The 18,438-nt window shown below is 40.9% G+C and overlaps 1 protein-coding gene across 9 annotated transcripts in view; it reads left to right on the top strand.

Moving 5' to 3' along the window:
* Nucleotides 1-18,438, top strand: part of FSTL4 (follistatin like 4) — a 1,659,076-nt gene that overhangs the window by 855,675 nt on the left and 784,963 nt on the right. Inside the window, exon 1 of one of the 9 annotated variants that reach the window (XM_056516586.1) lies at nt 4,901-4,918. The exons of the other annotated variants lie outside the window; for them this stretch is intronic. The gene's annotated coding sequence lies outside the window, so the exon portion shown is untranslated. Of the gene's footprint in view, nt 1-4,900; nt 4,919-18,438 lie in introns of those variants that run through there. 9 annotated transcript variants of the gene reach the window in all.

The following is an 18,438-nucleotide window of genomic DNA, read 5'->3' as shown; positions in this document are numbered from 1 at the left end:
GGACAGAGGATAGATTCTGCCCCGGGGTGGAGTAGTGCCCGGGAGGAGGTCAATGGGACAATCATAAGGCCTGTGAGGAGGTAGAGTCTCAGCTTGTTTTTTGCAAAAAACGTCCGCAAAGTCCATATAGGCCTTAGGGAGACCGGTTACATGAGGAAGCACAGGGACACGGCAAGGTTTACTGGGAACCGGTTTTAAGCAGTCCTTGGAACAAGAGGGCCCCCAACTCTTGATCTCCCCAGTGGACCAATCCAGGATTGGGGAATGGAGTTGAAGCCAGGGAAGTCCAAGAAGGATTTCAGAAGTGCAATTGGGGAGGACCAACAGTTCAATCCTCTCGTGATGAGATCCGATGCACATTAGAAGGGGCTCCGTGCGGAAACGTATAGTACAGTCCAATCTTTCATTGTTTACACAATTGATGTAGAGGGGTCTGGCGAGACTGGTCACCGGGATGTTGAACTTGTTGACGAGAGAGGCTAAGATGAAATTTCCTGCAGATCCAGAGTCCAAGAAGGCCACAGCAGAGAAGGAGAAGGCAGAGGCAGACATCCGCACAGGCACAGTAAGACGTGGAGAAGCAGAGTAGACATCAAGGACTGTCTCACCTTTGTGCGGAGTCAGCGGACGTCTTTCCAGGCGGGGAGGACGGATAGGACAATCCTTCAGGAAGTGTTCGGCACTAGCACAGTACAGGCAGAGATTCTCCATGCGGCGTCGTGTCCTCTCTTGGGGTGTCAGGCGAGACCGGTCGACCTGCATAGCCTCCACGGCGGGAGGCACAGGAACAGATTGCAGGGGACCAGAGGAGAGAGGAGCCGGGGAGAAGAAACGCCTCGTGCGAACAGAGTCCATATCCTGGCGGAGCTCCTGACGCCGTTCGGAAAAACGCATGTCAATGCGAGTGGCAAGATGGATGAGTTCATGTAGGTTAGCAGGGATTTCTCGTGCGGCCAGAACATCTTTAATGTTGCTGGATAGGCCTTTTTTAAAGGTCGCGCAGAGTGCCTCATTATTCCAGGATAATTCTGAAGCAAGGGTACGGAACTGTACGGCATACTCGCCAACGGAAGAATTACCCTGGACCAGGTTCAACAGGGCAGTCTCAGCAGAAGAGGCTCGGGCAGGTTCCTCAAAGACACTTCGAATTTCCGAGAAGAAGGAGTGTACAGAGGCAGTGACGGGGTCATTGCGGTCCCAGAGCGGTGTGGCCCAAGCCAGGGCTTTTCCAGACAGCAGGCTGACTACGAAAGCCACCTTAGACCTTTCAGTGGGGAACTGGTCCGACATCATCTCCAAGTGTAATGAACATTGGGAAAGAAAGCCACGGCAAAACTTAGAGTCCCCATCAAATTTATACGGCAAGGATAGTCGTATTCCAGAAGCGGCCACTCGCTGCGGAGGAGGTACAGGAGCTGGCGGAGGAGATGATTGCTGGAGCTGTGGTAGTAACTGTTGTAGCATAACAGTCAGTTGAGACAGCTGTTGGCCTTGTTGCGCAATCTGTTGTGACTGCTGGGCGACCACCGTGGTGAGGTCAGCGACAACTGGCAGAGGAACTTCAGCGGGATCCATGGCCGGATCTACTGTCACGATGCCGGCTGGCAGGTAGTGGATCCTCTGTGCCAGAGAGGGATTGGCGTGGACCGTGCTAGAGGATCGGTTCTAAGTCACTACTGGTTTTCACCAGAGCCCGCCGCAAAGCGGGATGGTCTTGCTGCGGCGGTAGTGACCAGGTCGTATCCCCTAGCAACGGCTCAACCTCTCTGGCTGCTGAAGATAGGCGCGGTACAAGGGAGTAGACAGAAGCAAGGTCGGACGTAGCAGAAGGTCGGGGCAGGCAGCAAGGATCGTAGTCAGGGGCAACGGCAGAAGGTCTGGAATCACAGGCAAGGAACACACAAGGAACGCTTTCACTGGCACTAGGGCAACAAGATCCGGCGAGGGAGTGAAGGGGAAGTGAGGTGATATAGGGAAGTGCACAGGTGTAAACACTAATTGGAACCACTGCACCAATCAGCGGTGCAGTGGCCCTTTAAATCGCAAAGACCCGGCGCGCGCGCGCCCTAGGGAGCGGGGCCGCGCGCGCCGGGACAGAACTGACGGGGAGCGAGTAAGGTACGGGAGCCGGGGTGCGCATCGCGAGCGGGCGCTACCCGCATCGCGAATCGCATCCCGGCCGGAGGTGGTAACGCAGCGCCCCGGGTCCGTGGAACCGACCGGGGCGCTGCAGTGAGGGAAGTGTAGCGAGCGCTCCGGGAAGGAGCGGGGACCCGGAGCGCTCGGCGTAACAATTTGTTAGGCCTCTAATACATCTAAAATGTGAATAATAATAAAAAAAAAGTTGAGAAAATAAAGTAGACATATGAAATTATAATTTTTGATAAAAAAATAAACATTATGTATAAATATATGCAACCTATTAATGTCAAAATAACAAAAAATCGTCTTTTTTTCAAAAATGTTTCTTGCATTGTAAATAAAAAAATACTAATTATATCGATTAACTTTTTCTATTTTCATGTAGTACAACTTGTGACAAAAAAAATGTCAGAATTGTTTTCACTGGCAAAACATTACCAGAGTTATTCTCAAATAAAGACATACATCCCAGATTTGAAAAAACAGGCCTGGTCTTTGAGGGGTGTACAGGCTTAATTAGCTTGGTCCTTAAGGGGTTAACCACTGGCACACATTTTCCCCCAGTCCAAGCATTCTCATTTTATGCACCAACCTTTTATGTGGCACCGTATGAAATGCTTTGGAAAAATCCAGATATACGACATCCAGCGATTCCCCCTGGTCCAGTCTGGAGCTCACCTCCTCATAAAAGCTGATCAGGTTAGTTTGACAGGACTGATCCCTCATAAAGCCATGCTGATATGGAGTCATACATTTATTTATATCAAGATATTCGAAAATAGCATCTCTTAGAAAACCCTCAAACAATTTACATACAACGGAGGTTAAACTAACAGGCCTATAATTCCCGGGGTCACCTTTTGACCCCTTTTTAAATATTGGCACCACATTTGCCATGCGCCAGTCCTGGGGAACCGTCCCTGTTGCTATAGAGTCCCTGCTGAATATTAAAAATAAGGGTCTGTCTATTACATTTGACTTCATCAATACGGGGAAGAATAAAATGTAAAAGTAATTAAATTTAAAAGTAGCTTTATTGTTATGTTTTCTTCTAAACATTGTTTTTTTGTTTGATTTGGGGGGGGGGGGGTTGTTTTTTCCACAAAAACTGGTGATGGATACTTTGATCTAGCACTTTAGACACATATTAGGCTAGGTTGGCACTTGTTTTTTTTTTTTTTTTTCATCAAAAACACCCATCAAAACTCCAAAATGACTGCATGGCATTTTTAGGTGAAAATAAAAAACGAAACACCAGATGTTAGCTGAAAGTCAGTATGGAATTATGAAATGCCAAATCAACTTTGTTTTTTTTTAACTTATCGTTTTTCTTTGTTTTTTTTTTTAACTTACCATTAACTTATGTTTTTCTGGCATTCCTCCCCTCCCCCTTCCCCATTCTTCAATAGAAATCCTTGAGTCACATGATGAAAGCATCACCTGACTTGTCATGACAAAAAATGCCAAAGAAAAAAATGCCAAGACCAAAACCACTATTTTTGGAAAAACACCACAAAAACTGCATCTTGGAAGTACAGATTATTATTATTAACATAATGGTTACATTGAATTATTTAAATAATACATTCCTTTTTTTCAAATGATCAACATTGTTCTTGGACTCCTGTAGGTCACATACAAGAACATAGAATAAAATGACTTGTCCAGTGAAAGACAACATCCCCTATCCACAGGATAGGGTATACGTGTTGGATCATTGGAACCAAAGAGACCTTACTGTTCTCATAGAAATGAAGTAAGCATGTGCCATCTGTAGCACACGGTCTCTGAGAGTTGGTGTCTTGTTGATAAGATTTGGGGGGGGGGGGTAGCGGTATTACATCTTAGCTGCACAGGAAATCATTTGGCATTGTTAAGAAATATTTACCAAGTGGATAGTGATAAGGAAAGTTACCAACTGAGAAGTAGACTAAAACTGTAAGATCCTTGTTATAATAAAATGAAGATAAAGACTTGAGTCAGTGTCTTTCAGATAACCGGCAATTTTAGAAATGAAGTCGAAGCTTAATTATGTCCGCTGATCACAAAATGACCTCCAGAACAAATGAATGACACTCAGAATGAAGATCTGAATTGTTCTCTCTGTGGAAGGACAGCAAATGTTTATAGTTATAAGATGCAGTGTTTTAACTACTTTAGTAGACAGTCTTACAAAGTTCAAGAAATTGAAGGCAAACATTATTGGATCAAATCAAATATTATAAAATAAAAAAATAAAGTTGCATTCCTAATTGTGATAAAATTTGTTCTTATATAAACTTATATTAATAACACAGATCTATTTAAAATGCTATAAAAAGCTTGAAAATCAAGATGATATATCTTTAATATTTGACTTATGTTAAGAAAACTGTCACCTTCTCTTTAAATATCATAAGGAGTGTATTTTTGGGAGTCCTAACAGTTTCAAGTATCTTATAGGGTACACAGTAACTAACTTTATAATGCAATTAAAAGTGTGCTGTATAGATGAATGGTGGGTCCTCAGAATCATCAGAATATATTTCTGGTGGAACCAAGGGACGCAAGTCGCACTCTGGTGATGAAGGATGGACCATGCATGTCTATGTATTACACAAGACTTCACTTTCTTTTCTATGGGCACTGTGTAATGCTTCATTTTTCTTCCAGTGGTTGCTGGGTTTCTCCTTGGATTAGTCTAGTTGTCAGGGATTCCCACAGTTGGATTCACCTTGTAATTGGTTTATCATAATAAAATCCTTACAACAGAAAGATTTAATACAAAGCAGCAAAGGTAAGTACTAAAAGGACAATAACATTAAAAAGTGTAAAGCGTTAGCACATCCACATCTTCATCTAACTGTCACAGATAGTAAAATGTAAAATAATGGACTAAACCCATGAGAATTCGGACAGTATCAGTCCCTTTGTGCTTCTTGTTAAAATTTTACCCATGTATTCCTACCGTTAAAGGGAATTTATCAGTTAGGATTTTTTTCCAGAATATAACTAAGATTGAGTATTCAATCGAAAGACGTCACTCTGCTGTGTATTATGTGAATTTGTTTTAAGTATATTAAAATAAAACATCCTGCTGATAGCTAGACCACTTCTTTACTCATCTCTAATTTCAGTGTGGTCTGCATCAGTCTTCGTCACGGCAGGACACAGGGTGAGCAGAACACTGCTTGTTTTTGTGGAACATTTTTTCTAATATGTTTCTATTTTCCGAGTGCATTTTTTCTAGTTCTTTTTTTTTTTTTATGGGCTGCCATCTTGTCCCCTTGTGGGCTGTTTTTAGCATCATTTAGACATATGTTTTAACACTGATTCTATGGACCAAAGACAACAGTAGACTAAAACTGTCCCATTCAGATGAATAAGAACTGATGCGGTGTCTGGGAGTTGAAATCCCAGATACCGCAGGTAAAAAGAGGGGTCGCGAAACGCGTAGTCTTTCTACTGATTAAAGAAAAGGATTTACCATTATATGCCTATCCTTGTCATTTGAGATATGGACGGATCATCCTGAGGCGCCAACAGCTGCATCCATCTTTTTACCTGCGGTATCTGGGATTTCAACTCCCAGACACCGCATCAGCTCTTATCCTCCACCGACGCCGCCTGACGATCGGGACTGATGCACATCGAACAAACATCGATAGTCTATTATACACTTACATGCGCTAACCAGTGTTGTGCCTGCAGCGTAACCATCCAAGGTGAGAGGCCATTTATACCTCATCCTTGTAACCCTTGTATAAATAATTTGATAACGGCACTTAGATAGCGCCTCTTGTCTTGTTACCTTCCTTTTTTCCTTCTCTCTTCCATTCAGATGAATTTAAGATGCTACTGTGCATTCTCTGTGACCTCATCAGGGGTCATTCTACAGGGAGGGGGATGCTGATCTCTGCTGTAAATAGTGGAGGATCCAAAGTTATCTTTGGTGTCGCTTTTCACTGTACTACTCTCTCCAATAAATAATTTGTATAGGAAGTCGTATCTTAGTTTTAGGCCTATTTGCCAGAATGGAAGCTTTAAGATTTGAGGATTGTTAGAAAATATAGATAGTACAATGGAAACTTTTTAAAAAATCACATAAAAAATATGGTTAACATAAAAAACCTGATTTAAACATAGATCATTTTCTGATTGCACATTTAGTACCCCTAAACACATAAGTGAGAAGTCAACTAAACTCTCAAATTTGGCTGACTGGGAAGTGGCAAATGAGGTTCAACATTGATAAATGTAAGGTAATGCAAATGGGGAAGAAAAATCCAGCTGGGATTATGTGTTAAAAGGGAGAACACTTGGGACGACTGACATGGAAAAGGACTTGGGAGTCTTAGTTAATAGTAAACTTAGCTGTAGTGACCAGTGTCGGGCAGCTGCTGCCAAGGCAAATGAAATCATAGAGTGCATCAATAGGGGCATAGATGCCCACAACAAGGAAATAATGCTACCGCTGTACAAATCACTAGTCAGACCACACATAGAATTCTGTGTACAGTACTGGGCACCAGTGTACAAGAAAGATATAGTGGAGCTGGAGAGGGTTCAAAGACGGGGAACCAGAGTAATACGGGGAATGGGAGGACTACAGTACCCAGAAAGATTTGGGTACTCAGAATTAGGGTTATTTAGATTAGAAAGAAGACAACTTTGAGATGACCTTAGGGGCATCATCTACACCTAAAGGAATGAAGGTTTCTATACTATCACACAGGTTCTTTACTGTAAGAGCAGTTAGACTATGGAGCTCTCTGCCACAGAAAGTGGCCATGGTGAATTCAATAAAAGACTTTAAATGGGGCCTGGAGAGTAATAACATTACAGGTTATGAATACTAGACTTGGGGTTGATCTAGGGATTTTTTTGTGATTGCCATATTGGAGTCAGGGAGGAATCGTCCACCATCCCCCCCCCCCACCACCACCCAGTATGGGGCAATTGGCACAATAGAGAAATGGGTTGAACTTGATGAACTTTTTTAACCTTATAAACTATGTAAATATGTAAATGGACATGAAATTTAAATTAGACTGTATAGAAGGTCAAGCAAAGTAACACATGTGAATGATCAGATCATAACACAGCTGTATTACAGTGATATGATGCTTTTTTTGATGCTTTCTGATCTATTTCCAGGGAAGCGCACACATCCTCTGCATTAAATGTCTATTATCTCCATTCCATTCCCTCCCACTCCTCCTTGATAACTATTTAATTTTACATGCAACATCTTTCTGGTCAATTGTTTCATAGAACTTTCCCTGCTTTCCCCGGCTGTTCCGGCCATTTGACTGATTGGTTTTGAAAAGCCATTGGTAAAATGTTGCATTAAGTCAGCTGTTAGTGAAGTGACTCTGACAGGTGTGATGTTTTCCTGAAGATACTGGAGTAGGGAAAGTATTACTTTGTGCAGTAATGGAGCTAATGGTATTACATTCAGGACAGCTGCGGGTACATCTGGTGTTAAACTACCGTTATTTAAACTTTATGATGCAAGAGACTGCCAACTCTCCCAAAAGCAGCATATAAATTATGTCAATTGCTCATGCACTTTTTTTAACCCTGATTTCTATTGAATTATGAATGATACAGAGGGACAGGATTTGCTTTTAGTGTTCCCTTGTGCCCATCTGTGCACTGAGTGCAGTGAAGAGTCATAATCTCAGTGTGTGCAGTCAAGGGATGCATAATATAATGTAGACTATGACCATATAACTTGTACTGAACCATTAAGGAGCTTGTGCTTCAAAGACTCCAGGCTATTTTTTGTTAAGCTTGGCTGCTCCATTGGATGTAGGACTGACAAGTTCATGCTAGATGTGCTCAACTAACTTCAAGGCCGATATTTACAATGATATAATGCCGAGTCATGACAGGAGCAAATAAAAGGTCATCTTCGGTAATGCACTTGTTATGAATAACATGGTCAGGATGAATTGAGTCACTGAAAGGGCAACATGATATTGAAACTTGTTTAAATAGTTAGCTAATTTTCACAATATTTGCAGATATACACACTAAAGACAAAAGTATACGTATTGCATATTTATAGACAACCAGCTATTAAAGCGCAACTGTCACTTGGAATCAGCCTATAAAGTATGCACATAGTTTATAAGCTCTTTAGATGTGCCATGCAGCCATATCTTTAGCTGCTTCTTCTGTGTTTTAATATTGATAAAAATCACTTTTTAAAACAGCAACAATTAGATAAGGCGACCAGGGGTCTGCAGTGCCCCTGGGCCACCATGCCTCTTTCCGCTTTCGTCAGAGTTTCCCTGGCTAAGTGCGAGACACAGATGCCCTCTGTGCATGTGCCATCACTCAACATCATGGCACGCGCATGATGTATGTGGGAGCGCTCACTCCCAATGGCTGGAGATATTCAGTGCTCCTGTGTGGTAATAGAGGCAGAGAGCTTGCTTACTCTCTGCCTGTTATCACGGAAGTTCATACACACATCATGCAGGCACGGTAATGTTGAGTGACAGCGCATGCGCAGAAGATGGAAAATTATCTGATGGAGAGAGGTTTGGTGGTGCCTGGGGTATCTCTGACCCCTGGCTTTGCCTATCTCACTGTTTCTGACTGTCTTAACAAGTAATTTTTATTGATATAAAGGCATAGAATAAGCAGCCAAAGGTGTGGCTGCATTACACATCTATACAGCTTATACACTGTTTGCACTGATTCCAAGTGACAGTTGCGCTTTAATTGTAATTATTAAAAGAAAATGTACTGTATCTGTAGCCATTGTATTCATATACCTCTTGATAATGCCGTTTTAATGGTGAAAGTTGTTGAGGAGGGCATGACAGTTATCGTTTTAACAATCATGCTGTGATGCCATAAGAAGTGATATGATGCAATGCCGCTGACTGGCTATATATGGCGCTACATCTCATTTTGGATCCAGAATCTCTGGCATATATTGTGCATCACAATATTAGTTTTACTTCACCAATTGTTAAGTGTCAAATCTTAATTTCAACAAACATTTGCCATTAGAGACATGGCAAATGTTTTGATGGGTTGGGGTCTGGGTGTTTAGATCCTACCTATCGTTGGAATTAGCAGGAAGAAGAAGAAAACTAAGTGCTCCCCCCTCCAGTTTGTTGTTCTTGTCTTCTCGTGATAAGAGATGGAGTCTATAGGAACTATACAAAGCTTGTCTCCTTCAATGAAACCGGCAGAAATCTATTTAGCCTTTTGCAAGGCTAGCGATTCTCCTAACTCATTCTAACAATTGGTGGGGGCTGAATATCTGATCACAGGGAGTCCAACAGATAGGACTCCACGATCTCCTGCACAGTTCTCTAGCTCTCTTCCTGCATGGAGTGTAGGTCAGCACTCACCCTTTATTCATCTCTGTGGGAGAGCTGGAAATCCTTTGGTCCTGTACTTGTTTATCTCCCATAGAGATGAATGGAGGGTATATGCCAACACCAGCTTCGTGTGCAAAGAGAGCTGGAGCACCGTGCAGAAGATTGCCAGGGGGTTGCAGCTGTCATGATCAAACACTTTTCCCCAATCCTTTGGATAGGGGATAAATTGTCCTAAACTGCTGTACTCCTTTAAATCAATATAAGTTGATCTTGGCAGGATCAGCCAACCATCCTTTGTGTATTGTGGTATCCTAACATAGATAATGTTAGGGGAGAGGGTAGCTTGATTTCTGCATGACCAATACTTTTGTTATCAGGGAACATAAGCTTTTTTCAGAGCTGTCTTAGGCTGCGTTTCCACTTGGCAGTTTTTTTCGAAAACTGCCACTGTAGTTTTTGAGCCTAAGCTAGAAGTAGATCCAAAAGGAATGGTAAATATAAAGGGGTGACTTATACTTCTTCTTCCTCATGGAACCACTTCTGGCTTTGGATCAAAAACTGCAGTGTCAGCTTTATAAAAATAAAATAAAAAACAACTTCCAAGTGGAAATGCAGCCTAACAGCAGCTCGGTCTCCCTCTTTTAAAGGGGTTCTCTGGGATCAGAAAAACAGGGGCAACTTTTTCCAAAAATGGTGCCACCCCTTTCCTCAAGTTGTGTGTGGTTTTGTAGCTCAGTCGTATTGAAGTAAATGCAGCCAAGCTGTAATACCACACACGACATGAGTAGAGATGAGCGAACTTACAGTAAATTCGATTCGTCACGAACTTCTCGGCTCGGCAGTTGATGCTTATCCTGCATAAATGAGTTCAGCTTTCCGGTGCTCCGGTAGGCTGGAAAAGGTGGATACAGTCCTAGGAAAGAGTCACCCATTAATGCTCTTTATTATAACGGACGCTATTTTTACTGAGCATGCTCAGAAGAGGTGACAATCAGCAGCCTCCTGCAGTGCGGAGGGACTAGTACTACTCCCATCATGGAACAGACTTGTTTCCATGTTCAGAGTAGTAATTCCCTAGCTGCAGGAGTCTGCAGACAGCTGGGGAGGCTACATTAGTGTTTGTACTACTACCCCCATCATGGAACAGAGTCTGTTACATTATGGGGGTTGTAGTACAGGGGCTGAGGGATTGATCACACTGGGTTTCACTTCTGAGACCCGATGCAATCTGAAGTTATTATGCAGGAGAGCGGGCGGCATGCTCCGCAACCATGCGATGTATCAGTGTGTTTTAACTTTCATTTTTGAATCCCCCGCGGGGAGCCCTGAATGGCCGGTACCGAGGAGCCAATCAGGCCATTCATCTGTTAGCACCCGTTACTTCATCCATTATTAAACGTCCGTTTTTACACAGAAAGCATTAATAACGGATGAATGCTCATAGTGTGAAAGCAGCCTTAGCAAACAATGGGTTGTGGTTTGAAATAGTGTAACCTGGAGTTGGATTTAGGAATTATTCAGACTCCTTTCAACTGGACTTCCCCTTCACTCTGCAACTAAATTCAGAATTTTCTGTTTACGGTCGCACTGTGCTGTGTATATTTGACTGTATCCATTCCCACAACAGTTAACACTTTATGCAGTCTATCAACAATTTTTATGATCAGGCAAAACACATAGACATAAACAACTACAGCCTATGGTAGCTGCTCTGTGTTAAAAATAAAAAAATAAATTATATTAAAAAGAAAGTAATGAAGACACAATTTAAATATTATTACCATGAAGAGATTAAAATGAAGATCAGAATGTTGGATATTTAAAGGGGTACTCCGGCCCTAATACATCTTATCCCCTATCCAAAGGATAGGGGATAAGATGTCTGATCGCGGGGGACCCCCGCAATCTGTCATTCAGCACCCACCTTTGCGAGCTCTTCACACCGCTGGAGGCTCCATGGGGGAGATTTATCAAAACCTGTGCAGAAGAAAAGTAGCCCAGTTGCCCATAGCAACCAATCAGATTGCTTCTTTCATTTTGCAGAGGCACTTTTAAAAATGAAAGAAGTGATCTGATTGGTTGCTATGGGCAACTGGGCAACTTTTCTTCTGCACAGGTTTTGATAAATCTCCCCCCAATTGTACAGCATGATGACCATGGGGCAGGAGTATCGTGACGTCAAGATTCCGCCCCTGTGTGACGTCACGTCCCGCCCCCTCAATGCAAGTCTATGGGAGGGGGCGTGACGATGGGTGCTGAATGACAGATTGTGGGGATCCCAAGCGGCGGGACCCCCACAATCAGACATCTTATCTCCTATCCTTTGGATAGGGGATAAAATGTATTAGGGCCAGAGTACCCCTTTAATATTAGGAAGACTAAGAGAGGGAGATTTATCAAAAACTGTGCAGAAGAAGAGTGGTGCAGTTGCCCATGGCAACCAATCAGATTGCTGCTTTCATTTTTAAAGAGACCTGTGAAAAATGAAAGAAGCGATCTGATTAGTTGCCATGGGCAACTGCACCACTCTTCCTCTGCACAGTTTTTAATAAATCTCCCCCAGAATCTTGAAATACTTGAATTTTAATGTTGTAGCGATAAACACAGTTCAGTCACGGAAGATAAAAAAGAAAGGACTAGAAAAAAGAGATTTCCATAATGGAGATGTGGATGTTGGATATTGTAAATAAACTGGCAATCTTGGTACAGTATATTTGTATGTCTGCATATCTGAGTGCTGTTATTTAACCCTTTAAGGGCTTGGCCTACTTTTTTCAAGCGATGGCATGGGCACAGTTTTTGAGCCCTTACCATGCTGAACTGTAACAGTTCATCCACTTATGGGAACAGCATAGTTGTAAGATTAATAGTACTAAGATTAAAGGGGGACTCCACCCCTGTACATCTTATGCATCTAAAGAATAGGGGATAACATGTCTGATCATGGGGGTTCCGGCCGCTGTGACCCCCCCACGATCTCCAGGCATCTTCATGGCCGTCTGAACATTTTTGTTTAGAACGCTGGGTTTGGGCAGCAGTTTTTGTGAGGTCACGCCACGCCCCTCAATTCATATTTATGAAACGTAGCACGTAGCATCAGGAAATTTAAAACGATGTAGGGAACAGACAAAATGGGAGCTGCAGCAGGACATAGATAAATATAGTTTTTTTTTATAAAGCCACATCAATCTATAATTTTTTAAAAATTTTATTTAAATACTAGAATACCACATTAAGCTTCTTTCCAATGTTATGGCTGTCTCTAGTTAAAACTTTTTGTATTTGAGATCATTACAATTTACCAAATTTACCGTGATCTGCAATTACCAAGGAAAGGAACGATTTACTATTTATTTTTTATTTACTATTTATTTTTCTGCAACAACCTCTCAGGGGAAGCTTTACATAGCCAACAAGGAATGAGATATGTGTCCATGTAATACACAGATAGGACAATTCTCTCATGAGCTGATCTTTCAAGTCAAGACATTAGTGTCTACTACATTACATACAATATCTCACATAAGTGAGTACACCCCTCACATAATTTTTACACATTATTTTCACATACATTTTTATTATATCTTTTCATGTGACAACACAGAAGAAATGACACTCTGCTACAATGTAAAGTAGTAAGTACACAGACTGTATGACCGTCCTTAATGCTGCTATACCCTTAAAGTACCTAAGCACTCATTAATGTCTAAGCCTTTGCAATAAAGTGGAGATGTCCAAATTGTCAATATTTAGTTTGGCCCCTATTATTTTTCAGCACTTCCTCCCACTGGATTACTCTTCCACTCCTCCATGATGACATCACGGAGCATGTGGATGATTGAGACTTTGTGCTCACCCAACTTCCATTTGAGGATGCCCCAAAGATGCTCAATAGGGTTAGGTCTGGAGACATGCTTGACCAGGCCTTAACCTTTACCGTCAGCTTCTTTAGCAAAGCAGAGGTTGTCTTGGAGGTGTTTTTGGGATTATCATGTTACCATGGCGAGGCCTGTTTTGAGTGGAACTTGTCCTGTGAAACCAATGTATTGGCATGCCCACTGTGCTGCAGCTCAGTTTCAGGGTCTTGGCAATCTTCTTATAACCTAGGCCATCTGCCTCCTCGCTGTCCGATCGCCGAATGACTGCTCAGTGCCTTAGATCCAGGCATGAGCAGTCAAGTGGCAGAATCATCGATCAGTGGTTTCTTATGAGATACCACTGATCAATGTAATAGATCAGTGTGTGCAGTGTTATAGGTCCCTATGGGAGCTATAACACTGCAAAAAAAAAGTGAATAAAGATAATTTAACCCCTCCCCTATTAAAAGTTTGAATCACCCCCCTTTTCCCATAAAAAAAAACAAAAAAACAGTGTAAATAAAAATAAACATATGTGGTATCGCCGCGTGCGGAAATGTCCGAATTATAAAAATATATTGTTAATTAAACCGCACAGTCAATGGCGTACGCGCAAAAAATTCCAAAGTCCAAAATAGGGCATTTTTGGTCACTTTTTATATCATAAAAAATTTGCCCTATCAATAAGCCCTATCAATGCAAAAATGGTACCGCTAAAAACTTCAGATCACGGCGCAAAAAATGAGCACTCATACCGCCCCATACACGGAAAAATAAAAAGTTATAGGGGTCAGAAGATGACAATTTTAAACGTATACATTTTCCTGCATGTAGTTTAGATTTTTTCCAGAAGTACGACAAAATCAAACCTACATAAGTAGGGTATCATTTTAACTGTATGGACCTACAGAATAAAAAGAAGTTGTCATTTTTACCGAAAAATTTCCTGTGCAGAAACGGAAGCCCCCAAAAGTTACAAAATGGCGTTTTTTGTTTTTTTTTTCAATTTTGTCTCACATTGATTTTTTTTCCCCGTTTCGCCATAGATTTTTGGGTAAAATGACTGACGTCATTACAAAGTAGAATTGGTGGCGCAAGAAATAAGCCATCATATGGATTTTTAGGTGAAAAAGGTAAGGAGGAAAAAACGAAAATGCAAAAACGGAAAAACCCCGGGTCCTTAAGGGGTTAAGGGACCCAACATTAAACACAGTTATACAGGCTAGGAAGACAAACATATCATGGGTGTGTAACAAAAAGCAAGGAAAATGTCCATTTATCTAGACATATTCTAGTTTTAATAAAGCTGACTAAATACATACTGAAATGCCAAGAGAGATTATTATTATTTATGTTACTCATATATAATAATATGTACAACTATGAAAAAAGCACCACAAAATAAATGCTTTATAATTTATAATGTAAGTTCTTTCCTCCAGCATGGCATGGCTATGTCTCCTCTTCTCTGTGATCGCCATCGCTATCCCTGGTGACATCTAATGTCAAGTCGTCATATCCATGACACAAGGCTATATATCTTCATCTCTGGAGCTGAATGTTAAATGAGTTTTTGAACAATAAGACATAGTTTTAAGCAAGTACATGTCATTGCTTTAGTGATGTTTTATATTCCTCATTTACAAACTGAAGTGAATGTGTGTTTCCTTTAGAAAACATTAATATGCCATAAATGTCAGGTGTTTTTACAGGCATTTTTAGTAGAATTTTATAGTTTGTTACATTTGTAACTAGCATTTTTTTAATATATTTTATGCAGAGAAGCCTATAAGGAAAGATGACAGACAATAAACACCATACCCAGAGCATGTTATACTCCAAATTAATACTACTAACCCAAAAAAAGCCAAGTAATAAAATGCTGTAAAATGCTGTTTACTATAAATTGTAATCCCTTAATGGCGCAGCAATTTAAGTTTTTTGCATTTTCATTTTTTTTCTCCTCACCAAAATTGCACGTTTTAATGCCATCACTAATTTTTACCACTAAATGTATTTGTGGGTCAAAACTAAAGAAAAGAAAAAAAAAAACATTATGCAATTTCATATTTATTCTGCAGGTCCATATGATTACACCGATGCCCAAGTTTTAAAGGTTTCTTTTTATTTTACTAGTTTAAAATAATGATACCTTTTGGTAAGAAAGTTAATATGTGTAACGGGTCAAGGCAGGTGGTGGATCCTTTGGGCCGGTGTGGATGATGACTTGAGCCGTGCCAGGGAGCAGAGTCTAAGGTACCACTGGTTTCCACCAGAGCCCACCGCAAAGCAGGGTGGTCTTGCTGCGGCAGGCGGCACCCAGGTCGTTACCCCTGGCACAACTCGTCCACACAGGTAGCCGATGGCTGCCCGGGCTTGCTGGGAGTTGTAGTTTTGAAACCTCTGGAGGTCCGCAGGTTGAAGACCACTGAGGGCGGATGATGACAAGAGGATGATGAAGGGGGGTGGGGATGATGACAAGGGGATGATGAAGGGGGGTGGGGATGATGACAAGGGGATGATGAAGGGGGGTGTGTGGGATGATTACAAGGGGATGATGAAGGGGGGTGGGGATGATGAAGGGGGGTGGGGATGATGACAAGGGGATGATGAAGGGGGGTGGGGATGATGACAAGGGGATGATGAAGGGGGGTGGGGATGATGAAGGGGGGATGTGTGGGATGATGACAAGGGGATGATGACAGATGATGATGATGAGGGTCTGGATGATGACAGGCGGTGATGATGATGAGGATGTTAATGACCGGTCTGGATGATGACAGGGGGGTGATGTATTTCCCACCCTAGGCTTATACTCGAGTCAATAACTTTTCCTGGGATTTTGGGTTGAAATTAGGGGTCTCGGTTTATACTCTGGTCGGCTTATACTCGAGTATATACGGTAAGCAGAGAGCGCTCATAGCCGCCATGTCAGGCCAGAGTGCAGGTGTTACAATATGCTTAATATTGCCCTATTCTGACCCCTATAACTTTTTTATTTTTCCGTATAAGAGGATGTATGAGGAACCACTTTTTTTTTTGTGGTACCATTTTTTTTTTTATGGGACTTTTTGATTGCTTTTTATTCATTTTTTTCTGGTATATGAAGTGACCAATAATCTGCAGCTCTTGACTTTAGTATTTTTTTTTTATGTTTTTGCCATTCACTATGAGGTGAATTAATGTTTATTTTATTAGTTCGGACATGTGTTACCTGCTCTCTGCTGTCATTTTTACTGAAAAGTGCTCTGCGTAGAATCGGAAGCCTTCAAAAGATACAATTGTTGTTTTTTTTTTTCAATATTGCCCCACAAATATTTTGTTTTGTTTCACCGTAGATTTTGTTATGAAATGAATGATGTCATTACAAAGTAAGATTGGTGGTGCTAAAACAAGCCCTTATATAATTCTGTAGGTGGAAAATTGAAAGTGTTATCATTTTTAAAAGGTGAGGTGGAAAAAAACGAAAGTGCAAACATTTTAAAACACAGGGACAAGGATGCCAGGCTTTGTAGGCAGTTCCCGGCACTCACTGTGGTAATCAAGCGTGACTGACTGGAAGGAGGGCAGGAGAGTGTGAAAAAAAATGCTAAATAATCCTTGCCTTTCTTACCCACTTATTGGAATTCTTAATGGCTATGGACACCTTTCACAAGAACTGTTTTTTTTTTTTATTCATATTTTCTACGTACAATGGTGTAAAAGATATATTTCTTCAATAGTATTTTATTAAAAATGTTGCCTACTTTTCTTCTGTGGCTTTCTATGTGAGATCTCTTTTCTCTCAATACTTGCAGACTGTCTTATGTGTGCTCTTCTCACATTCTCCAGCAAGTGTGAGCTGTTTTTTAAGTTTTCTCTCCTACCTTTCCACGGCTTTAGATGATTTGTATCTCAACCCGCCCCCCCCCCTTCCTGCTGTTATGTTTAATGATGTCTGATGAATTAATCATACCTTTTTCTGGGCAGCACCTAAATGGTAGGACATTTCTTATGAAGATGTAAAGACTGTCATGGTGTCCATAGCCTTGAAGTTTTAGGGACTCAAAGAGTCTCCATTCTTTACACTTATCAGATGTCCACAATATCACGTGTGGAGTTTTCTATTATGGCTAAATGAAGGGAACTGACATATTTGATTTCTTCTAATGTTTGTGGATTCTACAGTGCTTTTTTTATCAGTATAGTTGCATTTAATATACAGCATATACTTCTCTTGATGTATCGCTGTAAGCCTGTAGTTCTATGGTAGATATAATATGTTCTATTATTTTGCCATGGATTTGCCACTCTGCAACACGCTTAGTTTCCTTTCTTTTGCTTGTATCTATACATCTTTTAATGAAACAATTAAAAAAATGCATTTTATCATAGTCAAAGAATATTTTTCTTACATTAATTCATGTAGAACAAGTGAGTGACCAAATGGCATTGACTTGTATGCGTAATACAAACATTATAGATTTTGAAGTTGTGGATGTATTATAAGGCATAATCTGTAATGAGGCTGCTGGTGAAATGACTGGAATATATGAGAATATATCAGATTCATCATGATGCACAAACAATGTGGACCCAATGATCTAAACACACTCGGCTTTTCTTTGCTTGCATATGAGTATCAGAGATTTACTGACAGATAGCCTATGCGGTGTAGCAGAATAAATATCACACAGTAAAATATGATTTCGATTCACCTCATGTTTTGCATTCATGTGCTGGTCTGTTCTGTCCACTGACCAGTAAAGCTGGGAAATAAACCTTATTCTCACATCTCCACAGAGAACATTTGAGGACAATGTTCATATTAGCATTTTATTTTGTATTCTTTGTGAGGAATATGGATGGCTATGACTATTTTATTATAGCTGTTATTACCGTCTTTCAGGTAATACAATTGACATTGCAAGTTTTATAGTTGTTTTAACTACTTGCTTTGAACAAGGGAAATAAGGGAAAATTCTCACTCGATGCCCATTTGTTGGGCTTCTGCTCTTATGGGATTATTTTGCTCCATAGCAAATGATCTTATTATAGTGTTTCCAGTCTTAGTCATATTATTTTACACACTGTCTATTATCTCAGTTCTACGTATTTCTAGAGATTTATATTTA

The sequence above is a fragment of the Hyla sarda genome, chromosome 4 (genome assembly GCF_029499605.1).
Source record: "Hyla sarda isolate aHylSar1 chromosome 4, aHylSar1.hap1, whole genome shotgun sequence".
NCBI classification, from domain to species: domain Eukaryota; kingdom Metazoa; phylum Chordata; class Amphibia; order Anura; family Hylidae; genus Hyla; species Hyla sarda.
Note: the sequence above shows the minus strand (reverse complement) of the source record. Positions and strands in the feature narration are given on the sequence as shown.